General features: G+C 37.2%; 1 protein-coding gene and 1 long non-coding RNA gene across 2 annotated transcripts in view; both read left to right on the top strand.

Annotated features, from left to right (window-relative positions):
* Positions 1 to 25,303, top strand: part of naaladl2 (N-acetylated alpha-linked acidic dipeptidase like 2) — a 250,632-nt gene that overhangs the window by 40,667 nt on the left and 184,662 nt on the right. The window lies entirely within an intron of this gene.
* The window catches only part of LOC148085778 (uncharacterized), a 257,146-nt gene continuing 236,415 nt past the window's right edge, over positions 4,573 to 25,303 (top strand). The window contains exon 1 of the long non-coding RNA XR_015710515.1: positions 4,573 to 4,610. This is a non-coding gene — a long non-coding RNA (uncharacterized LOC148085778). The remainder of the gene's footprint in view (positions 4,611 to 25,303) is intronic.

Below are 25,303 nucleotides of genomic sequence, written 5' to 3'. Positions count from 1 at the left end.
TGATTCAGTTTTATTTTAAAAAAATAAATAAAAAATGTACCACCACGAGCTCGACATCATCAAAGCGTCGGCGCAGCCTCCAAAAAAAAAACATCCTGCGTGACCGGCCTGCGATTTTGACTGCGAGTGCAATCAATTAGCAGTCTGAGAAAGTCAATGCTCAAAAAAAAAAAAAAGGATACTCTCAGCAGTGCACTCCTCATTGCCCCATTTATATGCTGAGCAGCAGCCATGTTCCCATGGAGCGAACTGTGATATTTTCACATCAACTTGAATCAGCAGTACCTTCAAATTAAAACCGAGTGTTTGTGGGACACAGAAGAAGGAGAAGGAGAGAGGAAATCTACTCCGAGGAAGGGAGGATGTTCTCTCGTGTGCCTCATTAACTCGTGGATGTAATCAGTGGGTGGGAGTGAGACGTCGCACTGTCCACTAATGAGCAGGACGGGCAGTGAGCTGCTGGAGCAGGATCCTCCCTGTGCACGGTTCGGATGCCTGGTGATGGTCGTGTAGCAATACATCTCCTGGGGGGGGGGGGAGTCATGCTTGCAACTTGGAGTCCAAAGCACTCTTTCAATATTAACGGTGTTCGTAGGGTAACAACAGCATCTGCTGGAGTTAGGATCTAGTTCCCGTCGGCTCTCGAGGAAGCCGGTCACAACTTGTAACGTGAACCTTTCGCAGGAGATGTTAAGTTGCACAGTGTTGTATCATCATGTTGTCACTTTGGTCTTAGAAATACACAAGAAGCAAAAAAAAAAGGCAAGAGAAGTTCTAAGTAATGGACCAAGGAAGTGATTGATTAAAGAAAACCTCACGATAAGATGTGATTAAATGTGTTTTGACAGCTGCTTACTCGGTGGAGATCATTCAACCTCTGTGCAGATGGAACCTTTTTTTTATTAGCCAGATAAACAGTTCTGAAGGACAGAGGTCAGTTAAATGATCAGATGTTGCTTTCTGACCGCTGAGTGGTACTTAATATTTCCATATCTTCACCCCTGATAATCCTCCAACTCATTTATTTCCAGGTTTTTCAGGAAAAAGTAAAAAGAAACTCACTTGGATCTCTATTGTATCATACTTGTGATCTCAGTATGTGTCGCCCACTAAATAAAAACAGTTTTCCGCGATATTAAAAATTGTTTAACGTAACCACACAACACTCTGCTGTGATTGGTCAAACATCAAGGTTAGTCACTGTGTGTCATCAATCCACGGAGTCTCCAGCTTCACGGGACTCGTTGTATAACCAAAGCGGGGTGTGATTACAGCTGGCTGGAGGAGGAGTGAAGCCATTATTATGTCATAATGGACTCTGCTCTCGTAACCTCTCGTTCGCCGAGATTTCAGACAGGGTAGAACTTTATAAACTTCAAAAAATGGTCATGGTGCATCTTGGAGAGGAAGACTTCAACATTTGAAACATCTAAGCAGTCAGAAAAGTTGGGTTTCATATCAGTTGGTATTTAAAACTAGATATTGTCCCTCAATGATATGGTTTTTGAATTCTTCCAAGCTTTCTTCACCATGTACTTACATTTGACAAGTGTCTTACATTCAAAACAGTTTAAGATCCAAAGGCGATAGAACCACGAAGAACAGTGGCCATGGAAAACAACTTTCCGAGAACAGAGTGATGCCGTTTTGTGATCCGTCAACAGCCCCATTATCTCCCGAAGACCTCAGACACAGATCATCACTTCATGTCTGTTGTTTCTTCAACTGCTGTAGACACTCCGGCACACATGCAGATCCACCATGTCGGCATGTTCTTGCTGTGGGTGTGGCAGCCGCGCTCCGTCAGTTTCCTGGCAATGCTCCACTCAGTTTTAATCTCAGTCAGTTTTGCTCCACGGGCAACACGGTCACACACAATCTATTCTGCTCAAAGCCATGTTGCACTCATGCACACACACTCCAACACACCATATCTCCCCTGCTCAGTGCCATGCTGTTGGTCTGTGCTCACAGAGTGGAGACGTGGAGGCAGCCGACTGTGTCCTTCATGTTTCAGGCGTCACAGTGACTAAACCCCTCCACCGGTGCTGCTTACATGTTGCTGACAGCCAATAGCTGGCAGGTTAATGGTGATCTACAGACAGCTGCCACCACTCCGCTGAATAAACACGGAATCAAATTGACGGTTAATAAAAGTGTGACACTTGAGGGAGGGCTGCCGCTGTCATTATCACTGGTCAGCGTTGAATGACATCTTGTAAATGCAACATGTTTATGTTCAACCTGTTTTTTTTTTTTTTAAACGCTTCAAATTCAGGTTAAAAGACAATCCCTGCGTGGTGAGAGTGTTGGATGGAAAACTTTTATGGGAGAGTTTGAGCTCTATAAAAAAGTTTTTCAAAAATTTTCAAAATGTCAAGTAGGAATCAAAATATTACAATTTTGTATCAAGTAAATGCCAAAAATACGAACGGGTTGATTCACAATAAAATATATTGAAGATAAATCATAATAATTAACACAGATTGTATGCAATTCAGCTAAAAAAATCTGACAAAAACATGCTCAAATTTTGAAAGTTTTCTTAGCCCTTCAGTCACTTTTTGCAAGTTTGCAAGGCATCAAACCATCAGTGACATCTTGAAGTGAGTTTGTTGGACAGCTGAAAGTTTTTAAAAATATATAATATATATTTGTGGTTTATTCTCCTTCCCAGGGACTAAGGTTGTACCCTGGTTTCCTTGTTCATGAAAGCAAAACTTCTGACATTATTATTTTAAAGGAATATCTGAATATTTATTTGGTCTGATGAAATGGCTGTAATATTCAACGTGGTCGTACTTTGACGGGCTTGTCGAGGAGCTCCAGAAGTTACACTGCCTTAGGACTTAGCAGACTTTATATACACTTTTACCCTGGTCCACAGTTCCTTCTCATGTCCCCACTGTATTGAATTGACCTCTGGTCCTTCTCTGTTGGTTGCTCGAAGCACTTAACCTTCGCCACTGACAACTCTGCTCCTCAAAGTCCACAGTTTCTGGAGGGTTTTTCCTTTGATATGAGCAAAATATTTATATTTAATCTCTTAATCTTGATGATACTTTAGAGATGGCAAATTTTCATTTAAAATCAGATCGGATCAGTTTTCTATTCGTCATTAAATTGCAAATATTTGTACTTTTTGAGGCTCTTTTTTGTCATTTTTATGGAAATAGAGCTTTCATTGTTGAATGAATGAAAAGTTGGCATATTGAAATGTTGAATTTTAGTCTTTCCAATTATTGAATTCAATAATTTGAACATTTTCAAAACAAACACCACATTATGACATAATTTCTGCTGAAATTCTTTGACATCAGAAACAACAGATTAAATGTGAGATATTTTGTCAATTTTATGAGACCACAGACGTTGAAACAAAGTTGACAGATTGTCGGAACAATAGCTGAGTCGACGCAGCACATGATTGGCTAAAAGATGAAGTAACTCGGTATTCTATTGGTATTGTCTGGTGCTTCTGTTATAATAGCATTTTTATATTAAATTTAACAGGCTAAGAATTAAAACATAGTTGGAATATCAAACTCTATGTGTAAAATGTATACATATTCAAATTACTTAATTATTAAATAAAATGAATTCAACCTTTTAATAATGAATCAAACTGCTGAAACCATTATTCATTTAAAAAAATGAAAAACATATGTTATCAAAGTTAAAATAAATACTTGTATGAGTTTCTTAGAAATTAAATCTAACCTTATGCATTGTACCTGGTTGTGCTGCCTAAACATAGTCTCAAGAGACATTTAACTTTTCACCTGATAAGTCTACGCACTGCATGATTCGAGTCAATATTCAAAGATTTAATATGAAGCCAACAGAGAGCAGATAAGCCGAGTTTGCTCCTAATTGTCTGTGTTAAGTGCTCCGCGGCTGCAAAGTGCAAGAAAACAATCCTATTAGACCCGACCAAATGAAAAACAATTTTATTTTCACCTTTTAAAGGGAGTATTGACTTTGAAATGATTAATGTTTGCAATTTAGCGGCTGCTGCAGCAGATAAAGAAGGCCCAGTGAAATTTAAATAAATAACGCTTTGGATACAAGAGTAGAGAAAGTCCGAAAGTAATGAAGGATTATTGGAAAGAGAGTATGGACTCATTAGATTCTCACATTGCCGGAGAAATCACTCCTGAAGCAGCCGATCCATAGTCAACGGTACAGTTAAGTGACCTATTGGTAAACCCATTTCCCGAAGAAGATAGTTTCGACAAACACTCTGAAAGACATTATTTACACCTGCTGGGCGGTCTTTCACCACTGATGGTTGTTTAATGCCAGCGTTGTTTATTCCGAGAGACTAAAAAAAAACTTCAGACACATCATCTATCTTTCTAAGTAAAATCCTTTATTGTTCATTGAAAGTGTTTCATTTATTTTAAAGTTGAAGTATTTTCCATCTGGAACGTGAACAGAATTTAGCACATGATGTTCTGTTGTGGAATCAGGGATATTAAAGCTATTACATTATACAGTTATCATTACCTGAATAAAATTGCATTTTTTTATTTGCCATTTAAGCCACATAATGTACCTATATTTGTTTTTTGTGATGGGCTGATAAAGCTTCATGAAGCAGTGTCCTAGTTTGACGAGCTCAGTAGGTGGCGCTCTCACTTAAGATAATGATGATTGAATTTAAGATGTAATATACATTTTTTTGAGACCCCAGAGATCGAAAACAAAGTTGACATGTTATCTGAACAATACCTGAATTAGTGTAACAGTGTTTCTAAATTGCAAAGTGATCCAAAAAAATCTCAGTTAAATGGTTTAAAAAATAATATAATGCTTAAAAATGAATGGATAAAAAAATAAGTAAAATTAAATAGATTCAACCATTCAATATCATCAAGGCCCTATCCATACATTTTCGGCTTTCTTGCCGTTACCACACAAGGGACACAGCCCCATAAAAAAGGTCCCCAAAAAGATACATTTGAACTAAACAGTTGTATAAAGCGATAGATTAATGACATTGTGTGCGGCTGAAAATAAAGACATTGCTTCATGAATATTTATCAGCCCATTATTATTTTATAGCAGTTTTGTTTCACTAAATGTGTACAAACTACTTGAATAAATCCGTTACAGCAGATAAGTTCATTTGTTAATGTTGTTATAATGTATTATTATTCTTATTATTTAAAATGACAATTTTACTCCTAAAGCAAACTCTTTACCAGATTAAATCAATAAGGAATTGCTAAAAAATAATTAACCTGTTTACCCTGCAGTGCACTTGGAATTCTGACATAAAGAGGGAATTCTGACATAATCCAGAGGTCATCAATTCATCTAATGGCAATGTTTGGCTACTTATCAATCTTGTCTTACATGCTCGACCTGCTTAGTTTAATAAAGGTATTCTTCACTTGTCCTTAGAATGTTTAGTAATAGAACTCCCTTTCCTTTCCCTTAAGTTGTTCCATGTATCTACAATAATGGTCTTTGGTGCACAACGGCCTCATTATCCAAGCCTCATCAAGTTGGAATGAATATGGCTCCCCCACATACACAGCAAAGAGGTTTGAAACGACCTATCCGGAGTCTTATGGCGGCTAACTTTGGATCTCTTTCGAACCCTATAGCCAATCTACTGGACTGTCTCCAGCACGACTAGATCAGTTATGGTCCTAACAGGAGTGGGGAGCTATTGTACAAGGTTATTGCAAGATGGGCATACAATAGAGATCCTGCTACGGACTACATTAGTAGGAAATGACAAATCTTTGAAAAGCTTTTAAAGCTCATGAACATGATGATGATGTGCTCTATGAACTCCTTCATCTTATTTGTGCAGGCATGCAGGTATTTTTAAATGTAAAATGCTTTTGATTGTTCATGCTCTTTGTGACCCTGGTCTAGAAAGGCGCTTTACAAATAACTATTAATTACTTACTTACCTTTTAAGTTTATTTTTATGTTTGTCCTAGCTCTGAACATTTATTGACATTTCCCAGACGGTGTTAGAGCAGAAGTATACAATGAGTTCAAGGGCATCGAACGTTTGAAATACTTTTCATGATCTTTCTTGTGATTGACGAGTCGCTTCTAAAGCTCAATTCAGGTTCCATAATGTCGTGAAATCTTCAGGGCAACTTTCTGTTTTGTGCTGTGAAAATATGTGTGACCTTGTCATGTTCGAGCGTCTTCCAATTCTTTACCATCCATATCTCTATCAGTCAGTAATGTAAAAATCCCACCCCCCTCCCCGCCCCCCCATCTCTATCTGCATCCATTTTCCTGCGATCCTTTATTTCCTTATCCTTCCCCCCCCCAACCCGTCCTCCCTCTTTCTCCCGGCGTTCTCCAGTGGTGGAGGATGATTCATGATTGACTGGCGAGGCGGTCTCGACGTATTAATCAGGCCGCGGCAGTCGGGCTCTGCCATAATGCAAATGGGGTGTTAATTGAGTCCTGGATGGCTATGAATAATGACTAGCTTTTTCTCTTCAATCAATGAACATCACAACAATGGACCTCCATAATGAAGAATACATCCCATAATCCTTTTTTTTTTTTTTTTGTTTCTCAGTGGAAGCCAAATGCAGCTTCTTATGCATGCTTATCAGAGTGGATGCTAATTGAGGGAAATGGCAGGTTATTGAATATTCTCAAGGTTTGTCTGCGTGTTGGTCCTGATGCACGAGTGTGAAATGTAATTTGAGCACTCGAAAGGAATGAAGTGTTGATTATTCGGGGGAATGTGTAAATCAAGCTACAGGTCTGACATATAAAGCCGCGATGATAACCGTTAAGTGCTCAAAGGGACTTAACTGTTGCAGGATGTAATGCCTCGTCATTTTTAAATGTATTGAGTGATCTTTCAGACTTCTGGTTTTGACAGGACATCTGTGGCTCATCAGAAATGGAGGTAAAATAAAATTGAGTAAATTAATAAATAAGTAAGAAATGGTTATTTGTAAAGCGTCTTTCTAGACCAGGGTCACAAAAGGCTTTAAGAATCAAGAACAATACACAGTTAACATGTATACTTTAAAAGATTAAGAAACATAAGACAAACACAGTCCCAGAAAATCAGGGAAAAGCCTGCACAAATAAAAATGTCTTAAGATGTTTCTTGAAGGAGGAGGCTGACCATGAATAGCTCTGAAAGTTCTGAAATAATTTAAAAACGGATCCTGAAATAAACTGGCAGCCAGTGAAGAGTTTTAAGGATCGGGGAAATGTAAGTTCTTCTACTAGAGCAGGTCAGAATTCTCACTGCAGAGTTTTGTATCAACTTCAGGCGAGACAGTTCCTTCTTGTTAAGACACGAAAATAAGAACATAATACATAAATTATTTGTACATTTTTAAAACCAACAACTCATTTTCAAGTTAACAATCTTGTAACAATCCCTTTGCTGACCTCGGAAAAATTGACCAATTTTGATATTGGATTTTTCATATAAGTGCGTGACAAAAATATAGGACCATCAATTTTTAGGGGGCAAATTATTTTAGCAGCTAAATAAAAATCATAACCATGTTTTTGTTATCTTTTAAACCTACCTAGATTTTCTTTGCTATAAAAGAGTCTGGTTTGAATAACAAAATTGTACGGTCAACAATTTTTTTTCTTTACTTTCTTCAGTCAAGAACCCAGAGATGGTAATTTGGCTATTATTTATTTAATTTATATTGTTATTTATTTCCTGACTTTTCTTCTGTGAAGAACCCAGGGGGGGTTATTTTGTGAAGTGTGGCTTTCTCGAAAACAATACATATTTACATTTAGGCAAAGCTGAGATCCTCACACTTTTTATCTTACAAACTGCCCCCCGTCAGAGGAAGAAAAAGTTATGAGGCCCTCACAGGAAAATGTTTAGGGACCTCTGAGTTAACTCATCTGGTATCTGGTAACTTGACTTCCTCAAGACAGAACTTACTTATTCCTGTCAGCATTTATATTTTAATGGTTTCCTGGTACATTTTCATAGCATTTTACATGAATCATAGCTGATGCCTGAATGAAGTCATTTTTATTCTGTCTCGGTTACCATCAGTCAGATCTGATTTTGAATGTGATTTCTTGTATCATCCTGAAGTAAAAACAAATGAGAAATAAAAGCAAATCTACTAAGACTAATGGAGACTGAACTTGAGGCAACAGAATCAGAACAACATTAAGAGTAAATTAAAATGATATAACATGGTGTGATGTGATCAACCCCAGCGGGCACCAATCATCTGGAACAAGGGGAATGAATCGAAGTTAACCTTGAAAATGAATCGATACTTCTTTATATACAAACAATTAAAGTCATTGTCATTTACTCAAAGCTTTGACCTGTTTATAATTCCATCTGCCACGAGAGATGATGCCTCGTGTGCCTGAAAATACTTTTTGTAAAACGTTATAATTTCCTTGAGAACTGCAGGTTTCTATACTCATAGAGGGGAAGTGGTGGATAAAGTGCTAATTGAAGGAAGTTCATTAGGTTCTTATCCATATCCTTCCCAGAGGACCGTCAGCGAGCCAGAGGGAGTGGAAGTCAAGCTGGGCTGAGAAATAGACTGAGGATTTGCTCCAGGCTTTACCTTCTCAGGCTCCATCCGTGATCATCATGCACCTTAGCTGAACAGGCTCACCAGTGTAATTCATTGTTAGCCCGGGAAAATCACTGACGGAAGTTCAGCTTTCTTCTGCTTGGATTACAAAGTTTTTATTTTCTACTAAAACTTTTGTAATTATTCATTGTTTTGATTACTTCCTGTTGCTAAAGAAAACTCACCCTTTAAAAAAACTAAAAATAGGATTGATGGGCTGATGAAGCTTCATTAAACAATGTCATTATTTCAGTGCTATATATCTGGAAATCTATTGCTTTGAGAAGCTATTGAAATGACATCATCTTCAAACAGAAGGCGCCACCTACTGAGGTTAAACAAATAAGTCACTGATTCATAAAAGGTCTTAAGCCCAACTCTAGAAACAAGACTTTGAAATGGACGTATTAAAAGAACATCAGATGAATTTAGCCAGAAGCAAAAGTAGAAAACTTACTTGAGACATAGATTTGTGACTTGAAGATGGTCCAAGAAAGCAATTTTCTCTCAGTTAAAATTGTTGCAACATGAATTGACTATAACGTAGTTCTGTTTTCCTAAGTCAAGGAACCGTTGATGAGACATTGAATATATCTAGCTCTTAAGAAAGATGATGGTCAAAACAAAAATAAGCTAAACGTCGTGACAACTCAAGCTAGTTTTGCTTGTTACTATGGCGTTTGTAAAATTGAAAATCATTAAGCAACATAATTATTTTTGTGATTACATATAAATTTAGTTTGGCTTCTTTATTCCTTCATACTACAAACAATAAATATGTATATTCTGTATATATATATATATATATATATATGTTTTTCTAAAATACGTGGAAACAGTCCGTCCCTGAAAAGTATAACCGGTCAATAGATTGACAAAGATTTTCCAATTATTTCATAAAGATTTGTTATAAGGTTGACATAATGCAGGTATTAGTCACCCGTGTGGCTCATTCCGGCACCATATAGGGCACAGGCAGGGTTCTGCCATAATCAATGCTGCTGTTTTTTTTTGTGTGTGTGTGGAGATTTGACATTGTCTGCCGGAGGCTTCAGCATCTTTTCTGCTGCCATGCTTCACGGACTCACGCTGGGCTATTCTCAGCCGGGCCTTTCACAATCAAAATCCCATCATTCCGTCTGTATAATCCGTATTCACCCTGCAACTGTTTCTTTTTAGCACAGGGCAAATGGAATCAGCTGTGGCCATCATAATCACCTCTGCACACTCTTCAAACATCTGAATTATTTCCCATAACTCATAGTCCTCTCGGTCATGTGGTGACGTCGCTGGAAAGCAATGTTTGTTGCCACTTTAGACGACGAGATTGCTATAAAATGACAAACATTTGACTCGTCTAAGCCACGATTTTGTGTTCATTCTGACGGCAGTCCTGTGCTTTTAGCCCCAAGTTTAACCTTGTTTCACGCAGACTGGTTGTCGGTGAGTCTTCACTGAAGCCAAATGGACTCTCATCACATTTCTGCTAATGTATATGGAGTGTTGCTTCTTCTCCGTGACCCTGTTGGAACAAAGAGGAGTATTCAGCCAAGCTCTAGCAAAACAATTTATTTATCTCCCAGTCTGCCTTGACCTGTTTATTTTTCTGGGAAGCAGATGCATTATAAAGAGTATTTTGAGGGCAGATTTGAGGTCCTGCTTCTTGCTCAGGTAATCCAGCTATTTCCTCCCCATCACTGCCATGTTAAAATGTTAGGTTAGAGCCCCTGTAGCTTCTTCTCACAAATACTGAAAGATGTTTTTAAAGCAGTTAACAAGAGCAGAATCTATCCATGATCCACGCTGAGTTAGTTTAATCCAGGCTCAGCAAAGATCTCTTTCTACGTGCATGAGCAGAATTTGAAATGTTTCCTTTCGGTCTGAGCTAGTTTTTGTTGGCAACCAACCTGATAAGAGTTGAATGTTTGTGTCGTTTGGTTTGTATCAGACATTTACAAACACATTTTTGGAACTGTTACTTTCAGGGGCTGATATAATAATATCCAGAGTAATTCATATAAAAGAAAACATCAGTTAATAATCCTGATATAAAAAAAAAAGAATAAATACATTTTTTAAAAAATGCTGTAAATAGTTCATCAAAAAATGCAATCATTTTCTACTCACCCTCATGTTGACTAAGAGCTGGGATTATTTTCAGAGTAATGTGCTATTTTTTTTTTTTTAGAGTTATAGACAAAAATGTATGTTTAATTAATGCAGCGACTGGAGCTCAGTTGTCTTCATCTTTGTCCATGTCTGTGTCTCAAATCGCATACTAGCGTACTAAAAGTTAGTATTTTTAGTGCGTCTCAATTCCTAGTATGCGAAATTTAGTGCGCCATGCACAATAAATTGGCGTACTATCACACCCACAAAACTGAGCATGGTTCGATGGACACTAACCACACTAAACGTCAGCCATCTTAATGACGTTTTAAACGGATGTTACGTCATATATAAATGCATATATATTAATATACTTACAGGTGCATTTTCAGTAGCAGGATAAACACGTCTTCGCTGCTGATACCACCTTAAATATTTCGCGATTATTTAGATTCCCCTTTTTTTTTTCTTTATTTCTTTTTCCAAAGTTGCAAAACGTGCTGGTGTCGGCGATAGCATTCCAACAGCTGGTTGAAACATCGTTAAATAGAAGTAGAAGAAGAAGCTGTCATGTGATTTCCGGTTAGTGTGTAGCAGCAGTGTTTGATTTGAGACATACTATCTGTGGAGAATTTGCGTACTAGTTAGTACATACACTAAACTGATGCATACTAACTTCTAGCATACTAAGAGTAGTATGCGATTTGATACACAGCACATGTCTGTAATGGCCATCTTGTATTGTAGCCTCAACATGAGGAATTGGTCCGAACTGCTCCTAACTACTAGGCTAGCTTTGTCTTTGTCCAAAATTACCCTCTTAAAATGATCCCAATCTCAAAGGTTTAGTAAGAATTGAACAACAAAATTGCTTGGAATTATCCATTTTAGGCAGTTCACCTACAGTGCCAGTTTTTTTTTTTTTTTATGCTACTAAAATAAATTCACAACATCCTCTTTTCCACTTCACTCGGTCGCACACCGGTGGCTTTTACTGCTCAAGACTCAAGAGAGTTCATAGTGACATTAAGGCCCAATGAAGCGGTCGTGTTATTTCCAGTAGTCACAACAATCTATAAAAAATGTTTTAGAATTATAAAGAATATTTGGTTTCTGCTTAAACTATATTACTCTGACCACCTTTCACACAATTATTTGGTCCACAGCGCCACCTATAAAACACATTGAACATTTCCAAAGTATCATACGTCAGAGGAGCCGTGGCAGACAGACTTGTTCAATACATATTAATAATAATAATTGTCAAGTATCAGAATTAGTTAAAGAATAACATTCTCATCACTGCAATTGTGATTAAAAAAATGAAATACAAACATGAAGCACACTTCTGTGTTGTTCCTTCTCAAAGAAACAAGTGTGTCACAGCAGATGGTGAACCTGAAGGTTGAAGCTCCTTCGTCGTACCTGCATGCATTATTCAGAGACCATTTATCACAGCAATTGTCCCGTGTAGCCACGTTCAACTTCTGCTGGCTCATTTGTTTATGCCATATTCATATTTACCGAGAAGATTTAGAGGCGTATACATTTAGCGACCTATATTTAACCCTATAGGAATCGTCCTCCATTAGCTAACTGTCATCATTTTACCATGTCACCCCCGTGAGCTGTGTGTGCTTCTGCTTCCCTCGGTATTGTTCTGTTGTTCAGCTGCTGGTGATTTATGGGGCTGCGTTGAAACACTCGGCCATAAATTCCCACACACATCTGTATGTATTCATAGAACTGGTGTACTATTATTGTTTTGATAAAAATCTCGTTTCAGTCTCCAACTTTTTCATGTCTGCCTGACTTTTTAGCGTTCTTTAAATAATAACAATTTCTACATCCAAACTTGAACTCCAATCATAAATATGAGACAGATAAAGAGTTATTCTTGTTGCCAGTAAAACATCCTCAGAGCAGATATTGTGAAGATAAGGGCAATACAAGTCATACATTTCATTTATGGGCTCATTCATGGCACTTAAGGTCACCATAGAACTTCACTCATTTTCTACTCACCCTCATGACGACTAAGGGTTGGATTGTTTTCAGTGTAATCTGTTCCTTTTTTAGAGTTATAATGGGTCAGTTTGTAACAATTACTCATGTCGAGGCTTCAATACAAGTAGGAAAATATTTGTTTGCATGTCAGTTAAATAACCATTATTGTAATTTCATTGTAAGTTCAGTTGTGCTCAGATGTTCCGTTCGGATTCAGGAGGGTTTTGATAAAATTGTTATTAACTTGTAAGGCTTCTAACCAAAGATCCCTCTAAGTTTTTGGGTTTTAGCAAACACACCTTCCCCCTGAATTGTTTTTACTAATTCTAATAAATGTCATGGTTTGCATTCTAATGTATGTCTTCTTACCACTAGTGATGGTCTGATGAAGCTTCATGAAGCAGTGTCATTATTGTCAGAGTCCACTAGATGGCGGTCTGTGCACTATTTACCACTTCTTTCAACAACTGTTTCAGTGAAACATCACATTATTTTTAAACTTTGATAGCGCCTCCTACTGACCTCTGAACAACATGACACTGCTTCGTGAAGCTTCATCAGCCCATCACTACCTACCTACACTAGGGTTGTCACAATACCAACATGTCAGTAGTCGACACAAGTACCACTTCAATACTATGGTTAAAAAAAGAAGCCTTTACCTTAAAGTATTCTAAAATGGGAGTGTGTAACTATTGTTCATTCCACATTGTTTTGAATTTACTAGGCCTTACTCTTAAACATTTATAATACAATAAAATATATGATCTTATATCAAAGATCACACATCTTTTAAAAGCAGTTACAGTAAAAGTGCAAACACTATTCTCTATTTCAACCTGGAATATCAGCTCTTTTATTTAATATATATTTTGGGGTCCATTGCATTTTGAAGGGGCTGCTCTTTCTTTGATCTTAGACCTCCTGTGGATCATCAAAATTACAGGATCGTAGCGCGTACTGAATCCCATTTACAGTTGGGCAACATTTAACGAGAATACATTAATAAAAGTGTAAGTAAGCAAGTCAGTGGTGAAACAGAGATTATAGTGCTAAACATTGATCGTTTTATTGATAATTTGATCAGTTGAATTAATGGAAATTATGCCACGATCAACCATGAATGGCTGATTTAATAAGTCAAGTTTTGCAAACCTGGGGATAGAAACCAGTCGTAACTTTTGGTTGTTATGTCGGCCTTTTCAAATACAGTTTGAAAGAAAGACTGTGGTCAGTAACACACATATTTGAATAGTTTTTTAATAAAATCTGATGTCTAATGTCTCAAAGAATTTAGTTTAATGCACATATACATAATATATTTAAATCCTGGAAACATCAAGAAAACACCTTGTTTTTTTAATTTGTTTGGACAAAAACATATGACAAAAGCTTCATTCCCTTAAGTATTTCACTAAAGATGTGAACGCTCATACACACATGCAGATATACATTTGTATCTATTCCCTCTTCCCAAATAAAAAATGAGAAGGATTTTCTCTGACTTGTTTCAACTTTCCTTGAACTTGAAACTCCCTCCGCTTACTTTAATCGGATTAAAGAGGAGGTATCTCGAATAGGAGTCGCATTCCCCCGAGCAAATATGTTACAGTTATAATGCACGTAATCAATCAACAGGACTACATAAGGCACCGAATGTGGCAAAAATATTACAACTGACTTTGTTTTGAGATGTGGATTAATGTCTTGGATTAATTTTTGTCAAAATAAATGTAGTTATAATGAGAAAAAAAGAGAACAGAGCGAGCTATACTGCTGATACAGATGCACACATGGTTGACAGAACAAATGAGGCATTTACACAAGATCTGTGAAAACTGAATTAAGAACGGACTTTTAAAATTCATGTCGACACCCAAGTCCAACTATGATGTAAAATTGAATGTTTATTAGTCGGTCTATGATACCTGTAGAATTGTATTAATACCTCTGTTAAGTCTGCAATTATTGTTTGCTGTGAAGGGATTTTCTGTGCATGTGTCTATCATCTCAGAAATGCACACAGAACTGCCATTGACTCGGTAAGAAACTAAAGACAATAATAAAACGATATAAATTGTCATAAAGTCATGGACGCTGCTTTGGTCTTCAAGTCCTGTTCAAAGATGAGAAAAAACAGTTCTTAGTGGATCATGATGGCAAATGAGGTCGATCGTTGTACATTGATTCTGGTTCTTGTGAAGCTCTGGTTTTATTATATCTTAGTAATACATCATGCTTTTTTAAAATGACAGTAAAAAAAATACACAATTTATTGTCAAAAGTTATTATATTTATCATTTTAGTCATAAAAATAGCAATTTATTCCTAAACAACAAATTCATTAGAGAAATACCCAGACATGAATCTGAACAGTGCTTTTATCATGGCAGAGATAGTGACCTATTTATGAGACCATAGTTACGTAGAGTGTAATTTCAAACAAAAAATAATGGTTTGAGTTTTGATCATCTGAAACCCTAAAGCAGCATCACAATATTTTTAACACAAACAGAAGGGAGCGGACCAGAGTACAGGTTAACAATCTCAAGCAGACACACGAACACTGCAATATACAATACAATCTAATATGAGAACTCCGTAAATACAATTAATTATAGTCCACAAACAACACCAAATATGGGAAATCCAAAACCTCCAAACGCAAAACAACTAAGAGTCCATCATTTTACTTAATGTCCAAAGTGTCCATCAAATTGGGGTGATATCGAGAAGCAAAACCAGGAACAGGGAATCATACGTATACATAACTTTTATCTGACGCACTGGTCCGGAAGCCGAGAGGAGATATATCACAGGGCTCCGGGGCATTCGTCAGGTTCATGCGGAGAAAACAGGAAGTGATAATACAAAATAAAACCAAAGTAAAAGGAAAGCATAAGAAGTAAGGTAAGGTAAGGTAAAACTTTATTGATCCCTCAGGAGGTCTCCTTCGGGAAATTGTTTCTTTTTCAATAGCCACAGAAAATACAGCAATTTTTCATGAAAAATAAAAAAATAAATCAAAATAAAATAAGAAAAGAACATAAAGAGAAAGAACAAGATGACACAATCTAAGTCTAAAGACAAAGAACATAGATCAAAGAAAAAAACAAAGACAAAGGATACAAAGACTAACATAGAACAGAACATCCAGATTCTTTCACTCCACTCCTGCCCCCGAACTCAGAAGTGTACAATTTAATAGCCTGAGGAATGAATGAGTCCTTGAGTCTATTAGTGTTGCACCTGGGAAGGAGCATTCGTGCACTCATTCTGCTTCTCTGCTCACTGATGACAGAGTTCAGAGGATGACTGTCATCATCCATGATGGACAGTAGTTTGTTCAATGATCTCCTCTCAGCAACTGTCACCAGTGAGTCCAGCTTCATTCCAACCACAGAACCGGCCTTTCTGATCAATCTGTCCAACCTGTTGACACTCCTCTTGGACACATTTCCACCCCAACACACCACAGCATAGAACAGGACACTGGCCACCACAGACTGGTAGAACATGCAGAGGAGCTTCTTGTAGATATGAAATGATCGAAGCCTCCTTAGAAAGTACAGTCTACTCTGAACGTTCTTATATACATGGTCTGTGTTGCAGGACTAGTCCAGTTTACTGTGTTGGCCACTATAAGGTGTTGATTCATAACTCTTAGCTATTGGGCTTGAATTGTTTGGTATGAAAGGCTTCATCCATCTGAAGACAAGATATTTATTAAAATGTCATTGGATCCATGTCACAGTCACAGGAAGTCAGGCCATGTAAACATCCGTGAGAAATGTCAACCAATCGTTGCACTTAAAAGTCCAAAATGTTTGTTGATTCCTCACAACGCAACGGAATTTAATTCCTCTTCCATGATGCGGTTATGGACTGTGTTGTCATATTTTAGCGAGCAAAGCATTGATTCTCGCACTGTGTTTGCTCCAATTAGCAACAAGATTAATTGTGTCTTGTCTGATCAATGACTCTCCCAGGATTATTATGGAATAGCAGCAACTCGGCGCTGACTGTATTTCTCAAACTCATATGTCATAGACAAAACCCAGAGGAGTGGTGGGATCCTGGGAAGCAGGAAGTGATGGTGTTAGGTCGTCCGTCTTAATTATCACGCCGACATGATTAACTGCGGAAACAAAGAATTCAAATGTAAACATGGATTTCCGGACTTAATCCATTGATCACCTTTTTCCCTGCTTGTGTTGTCATATGGGAATCGATGGAGCATTATCTGTGCTGCTCACGTGCACTCGATTATCACCGTCTCATCGTGATGTAGATCAATGTTGGCGTGAGCGTCCGTCCATTCATTTTCTCCGCTCCTCCTTGCACCGGCGTGAGAATTGTTGGTTAATTAAATATAAGAAAAACGCACTAGCATTACAGTTTATCATTCCCATGTTAATTACAGGGAAGCGGCTAATCACGCCAGCCATGTTTCTACAAGGAATAAATTGGCAACCCTTCCACACTGTTAATTCGTTCATCAATTTAAATGGATTTTCCATGTTTAGCCGTACTCTCTCTTGTTAGCACTAAATGCTTTATTATGATGGCCAATAAAGTAGGAAAGTGAGGAATTAAACTCCGCTACACTGTTATTGCATTAACTTTATTATATTCCTCACACAATGATTAATCGCCGGCTCCAAATTCCACCAGTGAAGGTGAGCTGGATTACCGCGTGATACAATTTTCCGGATAAAGCATTCCACGTGGAGCGGCGCCGCTGCAGAGTTGTTTACCTTCAAACTGTCCTCCACACTCCTGTCGCCTCTCATTTCGCCCCTCCAGCATCACTCTCCTTCCTCCTGCTTGTCCTCCCCTCCAGGGATTCGCGGCACATCTATAAATTACCATTTTGTCGTAGTCAATTAAGGGGATGAGAAATCCGGGTCCTCTCTTATTTTCCGATGGTAAACGTGTCCACCCCGTCGACGGGAGCAAATATTTATACATTCCAAAAATAAAAAGGCAAAATACCGACAGTTAAGGCGCCGACTCTTGAAGACCGATGTCATGTGTTAAAGGGATAGATCTAGAGTTATTAACTTCACTCATATTCTACTCACCCTCCTGTTGACTAAAGGCTGGGATGATTTACGGACAAATATTCGAATACCTGCGTACTACTCGTCTGTATCCAGCTCTGCTGCTCATTTGAGAGGCTGAACAGCTTGGTCAGTTGTTTGCTAGAAATCAAACAGTGATTGAGTGAAAACGCTTTAACGCTAAATGTGGACAAAACTGAAACTCTGGTTATTGCTCCTGATGATAAGATTCCAGGATTGAGTCAATACTTGAGTGACTTAGGTCAATCCGTCAAGCTGAGCCTGAGAAACCTGGGTGTTGTATTTGATAAAGACATGTCTCTAGTTCAACACTGTAGAAAACCGACCAGAAACTGTTTCCTTCAACTGAGAAAAATCTCTAAATTTAGGAAAATGGTCACAACATGATCTGGAGCTTGTAATCCATGCTTTTGTGTCTTCTTGTTTAGACTATTGTAACAGTTTGTTCTCATGTCTTAACAAGAAGGATCTGTCTCGCCTGCAGTTGATACAAAACTCTGCAGCGAGAATTCTTACCAGCTCTAGTAGAAGAACTCACATTTCTCCGATCCTTAAAACTCTTCACTGGCTTCCAGTTTCTTTCAGGATCAACTTTAAAATTCTGGTTCTTACTTTCAGATCTATTCATGGTCAGGCTCCTCCTTACATCAGTGATCTGATCCAGCCTTACACCCCAGCTCAGGCTCTGAGGTCTGTGGATCAGAATCTACTTATGGTTCCTGAACACAGTTCAGGATCAGAGGAGAGAAATCCTTCATGGCTGTTTCTTCTAAGCTTTGGAACGATTTCTTCTCTCTTTGCACTAGATCGATCTAATGACTCCTTCAAGAAACATCTCAAGACATTTTTATTCTCTGAGACTCCTTTGTGGTTCTTGGTGTTATCTTGACCTTTTAATCATCTATTTTATTGGGTATTGTATTTATTGTTTAAGAGCTTTTTGACCCTGGTCTAGAAAATCTCTCTATAAATATTAATTACTTACTTACTTACTGTAACTGTCCATCTTCTATCAAAGCTGTGAGTCTCTCAGCTCCAGCTTCAAGTTTATCTTCTTTGAAACACAGTGCAAGTGTTTGTCCGGATGCACAATGTTTAAGATGGTGGCCCGGGATATTGCACTAAAAAACTCAAAATATTGTCCTTTCTCTTTTTTTTAAGCAATAATTTCTAATGTGGAGGCTTCAATACAAGATGGAAGTTACCGACGAGCATGATTTAGTAGTGATGGTCCGATGAAGCTTCATGAAGCAGTGTCATTATTTTCAGTAGATGGCGGTCGCTGCACTATTTTCAACATTTTAACAACTGTTCTGATGAAACATCACATCGTTTTTAAACTAATGGCGCCACCTACTGAACTCTGAACAACATGACACTGCTTCATGAAGCTTCATCAGCACATCATTAGCATTTAGGTATTGAAATGTTTTTAAGAGTCTTTTTGGACGAAGACAAAGACAACTGAGCTTCAGTCGCTGGTCACATTAAAATGGACTTACATTATTGTCTTTAACTCTAAAAAAGGAACTGATTACTCTGAAAAAATATTCTTAAAAATAATAATAATCTTACTCGACATGAGGGTGAATCGAAAATGAGTGACATTTTGGGTGAACTATGAGTTTAGGGTCATAAATGTTCTCTTGTTTTCTGCAACAAATAATTTTGTGATGATTGTCAAAACTAATGTACTAAAATGCATTTTTAATCCTTATCTTTATTCATATTCAACTAGATAGTGTCTTCATTTCAACTCATTAATAAATCATATGTGGTTAATTCTCTTGTTAAAAAAAACCCCACAAGAAATGTTGTTCATTGGTTTTGGAGAGAGATCTCAGGACAGCACCCACAGCAGTTTTAGGATCCGTGCCTTGCTCAAGGGTATCTCTGCGGGGCCCTTGAGGCAAAAAAAGACCACACGCAGCTGCAGGTTTTAATGAAGGGATTGGACTTTGGATCTTGAAAACTAAAATCCACTTATTTATCCGACACTATGTATACCAACACAATGTAAATAGTCATGTGACTCAAGTCTTAAAACTGATTTTTTCTTTTTTTTTAACAAAGGCAGTCCAGAGAGAAATCCTTTTATTCCTTAAGCGTATTAGGTGCTGCCGAGGAAAATTACATTTTCTATAGTTTGTCCTCTTACAGCTAAGACTACGTTGATAATCTTCTTTCTTTGGTTTGGTTTTAATAAGGCCAACAGTGGGTTTCAGAGCCATGGGATTGGTCTCTGTCAGGATCACCCCTGGGCTCTGGAGTTTACTCATTGTTCTATCAGCCTTGGATGGATGGAGGGATCAAACGAGGATGGATGGTCCTGTTGTCATGGAAGCTTGAGGACTGAGGTGCTATAGGGAGTAGACGAGTCGTCCATCACTTTTTAGTTCGGTGTAATGGGTTTTTGTTGAAGGAAGATAATACCCAACTGTACAATGCAATAAGTAGGAAGTTAATTCTGAGAGTCCTTTGCTATAGGATCCCTCTTAATATGGTGTATGCCTGCTACTGGCTTAATACTTTTAATATCTTACATGGTTCATATGCAGATGATGCAGGAATTCAATTATTACTTAAAGGGATCAATTTAGTATTGAGCAGCAGCTTCACTGTAGGAATGACATGAAACTAGTCATGTTTAACCGAATACAAATAAGATTAAAAAATGTTATCTCATGTAATATAAGGGTTTTAGTGCTTCAACATATTATAAATACCACAGTTTCACAGTTGAGTTACATATACAGTATTGATGTGTATTATTTCTTGTTAAAGCAACACAAAACAATATAATTCAGTATAAACTTATGATGGGTTGATGTAGTTCTTAATTCTAATATGTTACAGTTTTTGATTCCAGATGGATAAAAAATAAATTGCCCTTAAAGGCTTTACCCTGATAATATCAGATTCATTATCTGTTAATGAGTTTCTTTGTTTGTGCCTGGAAGTAACACCTTTAAATGTTCTCTAATGTGTGTGGACCACATGTGATTTTTATTCACATCTATTTAATATCAGTTTGATAATTCAAGGTTTATAATTATATATATTTGTTTACTGAATTCTGTGTAGCTGAAAGCTGTGGTTGCTTTTGTTTCCCGATCTTAAGCCAGATTACATAAAATAAATGTCGCTGTTTTCTCACTTTTAAAGCACTACAGGTTGATCTAAAAAGTATATTTCAAAAGCAATTTTGGACCAGGATAGCGGTTGAAGGAAAAATGTGAAAATAGTTTAGCCCAAATATGTGGTCAAATCTACAAATCTAACACATTGTTCACTGATGAAGGACATAAACAGTGGCAAGTACAGTCATGTGCAAAATGTATTTTTTATACATGTTTTGTATGTATTTACTGTATTTATGGATGATTAAATGGATGGATGTTTTATTGCTGATTGACAACAGAAACATCCATCCATCTGTCTGTCTATCTATCTAGTGAAAATAAAAGGCTTAGAAGATATTATTGACAGGATTGAAAAACCAGCTCTGCTGCTGAGTTCATTTTCAGCCGGAGAGGTCACCCCCCCCTAGTCAGGTCACTTTCATGCAACAGTTTCTTCTTACTTTACAACTGCAGCCGTCCAATTATCTGTTTATTTATATCTCCCGCCTATTTTTCTCTCGTCCTCTAAGGTCGCGGTGATCTTAGTAACAGCCCAGCAATGTACAACTGGAGGCGAAGGGCAACATGAGCGCCAGTAAATGACAAATAGACGACAACAATCATACTTACAGTCAATTGACCTGTGTATGTTCTTGAAATGTCACAGGATTCCTGTATGTCATTGTGCCTAAAACTTGCATTACTTTTTTACCATCATCTGATTTATATTTGATTTCCCTATGATTTTTTTTAAATGTTTTAATTCTCTTTAAAGAAAATAACACATGAAATCCTCAGTTTTTAATTGGCTAAATCTGGAGACACGAGTGCATCACTTGTCGTCGTTTTCAGCCATTATATTAAATCATTCTCTTTAGAACGGCCTGTCAATGTGCGGGCCTGTTAGCGTGTCACGATTGGCAGTTGCGACAGCAGAGCACAAACTGCCAGTGGCGACTAATGGGCCCGGCAGGAAGGACATGCTACCTGCAGTGTGAGCACCTTGTTTCTAGTGAGTACTTGTGGGAATATGCTCATATCTAAATGACCCACCGCCTCGGGGATGACTGACGCTTTGACTTTCACACGTCTCCTCCTTTCTTTGTTTCCATCCATTACGTCTCCCAGCATCATCTTTGGGCATGTGTGTCTTCTGTGGCTGTGAGCTGTTGTGTTTTCACCCAGCTGTCGGCACACATTAGAGAATGTGAGTGATGAAAAATACCACGAGGAGATTTCACTAAAGTAAACCATCGTGCGTTGCATCAGTATGCGGAGTAACATTTTTGTCTAATTAAACAGCAGAAACGATTTCAGAGCACTTGTAAAACAATTAGATTCTAAAAAAGAGGATTTAATAGAAGATTTTGTTATTGCTTTTGATTGTTCAAGCGCTTTGTGACCCTGGTCTAGAAAGGTTCTTTACAAATGACTGTTACTGACTTGATTTCTGACTTAATAGTGGTGATGGTCTGATTCACTAGATGGCGGTCTCTGCACTATTTTTCCTTTGCGTTCAACAACTGTTCTAATGAAACATCACATCCTTTTTAAAGTGATGGCGCCACCTACTGACCTCTAAACAACATGACACTGTTTCATTAAGCTTCATCAGCCCATCATTAGATAATAGTGTTAATCAAAATGCTTCAATTGATCTCTTACAAAGCAACACTGTGATTCTTTTTTTAAAAGTTTTTAGTAGTGTTGGACTGATGAAGCTTCATGAAACAGTATATTTTCTCTTTCAAGTCTTACAGATGGCACACTTGGCTCTATCTTTAATGGCTTTTAACCCCTCTTCTATATGATTCTTACATTATTTGTATAACAGAGGTCGCCTCCTACTGAGCTGTTAAAAGTATGACACTGCTTCATGAAGCTTCATCGGCCAATCACTAGTTTTTAGTAAGGTCGTGTATTGGAAAGATTCTGATACAGTATGGATCATGAAACAGCAGCAATAATACAATATATATCATTATATATTGAGTACTTGATGCTGTAGTTTCAGAACATGACAAAGTTGTAACTGCTTTCATTTGTTGTTTGTTTTTTTAAATATGTCCAAACATCACCTTTTGAAGCTGCTGTATTCGACTGTATCCTCTTGTCCTCAGTACTCACAGTATTTTGTTTAGCTAATGAGGACCTAATTATCGCTGCCATTTAAACAAACAGTGGATAATATTTAATGAAGAAATGTCTGTGTGTTGTTTTTTATATTATTTTGTAAACACTTTATAAATTCTAGATTATAATAATATGATATGATTTAATAGCCAAAAACTATAAATTAAAAAACATTTAAAAAAAAACCAACATACCGTTGGATATCGGTACAATTTTGTGAAAAAAGAACATCGCGATAAACTAGTTTTTAATAGTTTAATTTCTAACACCGCTAGTATTGCATGTAGACATCAATGAATCCAACAAAAAATGTTTTTTGTTATTAAATGACATGACAATATTAATAGACATCATCAGGAAACACTAGTTATAAAAAGACTTCATTGGTGCATTCTTAATGTCTTCGTTTTATTCGTAGCATTAACAACGTGTTCTCTGGTACAACTATCGGTCTTTATAAAGCATAGAGACTTATTTTGTTAGTATATATGTAACACTGGTGGCAGTTACAATAAGTTTATTCTGTATAAACCTTTCTGATGCAGTTTTTTTTCCACAGCACATCTGTGTTCTTATCACCTCTAAGAGAGTGTGTGTGTGTGTGCCAAAGCAGCAGGTGATAATGGAGTGATGCACTTTAGCTGCTCTGCAACATGATCCCGCTGATTCTAAATCTGTGTAAAAAAGTGTATGTTTCCTGTATGCGTGTATGTGCCCTGCGATCTCTAAAAGTAGGTGTGAGTATCAACAGAGTTGTTAATCTTGTGTTAGTCACCAGACCAGTGACGGCAGCAACCTCGTTTCTTTTCCTAAAGTGTGGGTGTTACAGTGACATGACATGAGACACAACATGACATGCAGAGGATGTGCTGTCAGCAGACGAGCATCGCCCTCATGTTCTCGCTGTGATTGTACCACGCGTGTTTTCAAAAATCATGGAGAGGCTCTACAAACATGTCGACGTCTGAAATGACATTTGGAAATGGTAGGATTGTTGAATTAAAAAAAATAATAATAATAAAAAGAAAATTCAAAGATGCAACAAATACACAGATAATTTAATTGGGAATTCATTTTAATTCATATTTCTTTTGTCAAATATTGTCAAATTCTATCTTACCAGACTCACATGTTTCAAATGTTGAAGTCTTCCTCTCCAAGATGCACTAAGTCATCATGACCATGTATTAGTAAAGTTTAAAAAGTTCTCCTCCTGAAATCTGGGCAAACGAGAGGTTACAAGAGTGGACTCCATTATGATGTAATAATGGCTACAGCCAGTTGGTTTATACAACGAGTCCCTTAGAGGTGGAGACTTGCGGGATTTATGTCATGCGGTGACATATCTTGACGCTTGAACAATCACAGCAGAGTGGGCGTGGTTATGCTAAACAAGATTTCATCTCCAGAGAAACAAAGACTTTTCAGTGGGCGGGGCTTAATAACATTTTTTAATGTAAATATTTCAAGTCAAAGAGACACATACTGATGAGTACAACAGAGGTCAAAGATCAATTTAAGAGAGAGAGAGAGCAGCAAGAGACAACACTAGAAATACACAACAAGAATGTAAACTAATAATTAGAACATGATATAGATGACGTAGGTTAACGGCACAAGTGCAGATCAGAATAGATATTATAATATATAATACATTTGACTTTTTAATTTATTATTCACATTTGCAAACCCCTCTTTTTTGGCAACATCAGACAGGTTACAATTATAAAATGCTTCCTTTCTTAAAAAAAACCCAAGATGAAAACACATGAAAACATTCTGGTTTGATTGATACAAAAAGTGACTCGGAAAATATAAGATCAATTCTGCTCTGACAAGATGTCAACATGTTACAGAACATAAGTAATTTAGATGAATATGAGGATGAAGAGGAGAAACTGAAACATCAAAAAAATGGATGCGTTTCTTTTGGCACTTTTCATTGGAATAGACAGATAGAATTGACTTCATTAGTCCAGAGATATACACCATTTCTCAATTTAATGTCAGTCGAATCTGATTTGTGTCAATAATATAAGCAGCTGTCTTAAAAACAGTCTGTATAATAAAGTTATAAACTTATACATTTAAAAACTCCTCAAGAGTCCGGATTATATTCTTTACCACACTTTGTTCAAATAATTCATAACAAAATAGTTTATTGTATTAAATTCAAGTCAAATATACCACCTGGCGTTATTGTTATCATGAAATAAACTTGTTTGTCCAAGTTCTAATTCTCCGTTTTGGCTTTCTTCTCCGTCCACTA

Source organism: Callionymus lyra, chromosome 2 (genome assembly GCF_982586985.1).
Source record: "Callionymus lyra chromosome 2, fCalLyr1.hap1.1, whole genome shotgun sequence".
Classification (NCBI taxonomy): Eukaryota; Metazoa; Chordata; class Actinopteri; order Syngnathiformes; family Callionymidae; genus Callionymus; species Callionymus lyra.
Note: the sequence above shows the minus strand (reverse complement) of the source record. Positions and strands in the feature narration are given on the sequence as shown.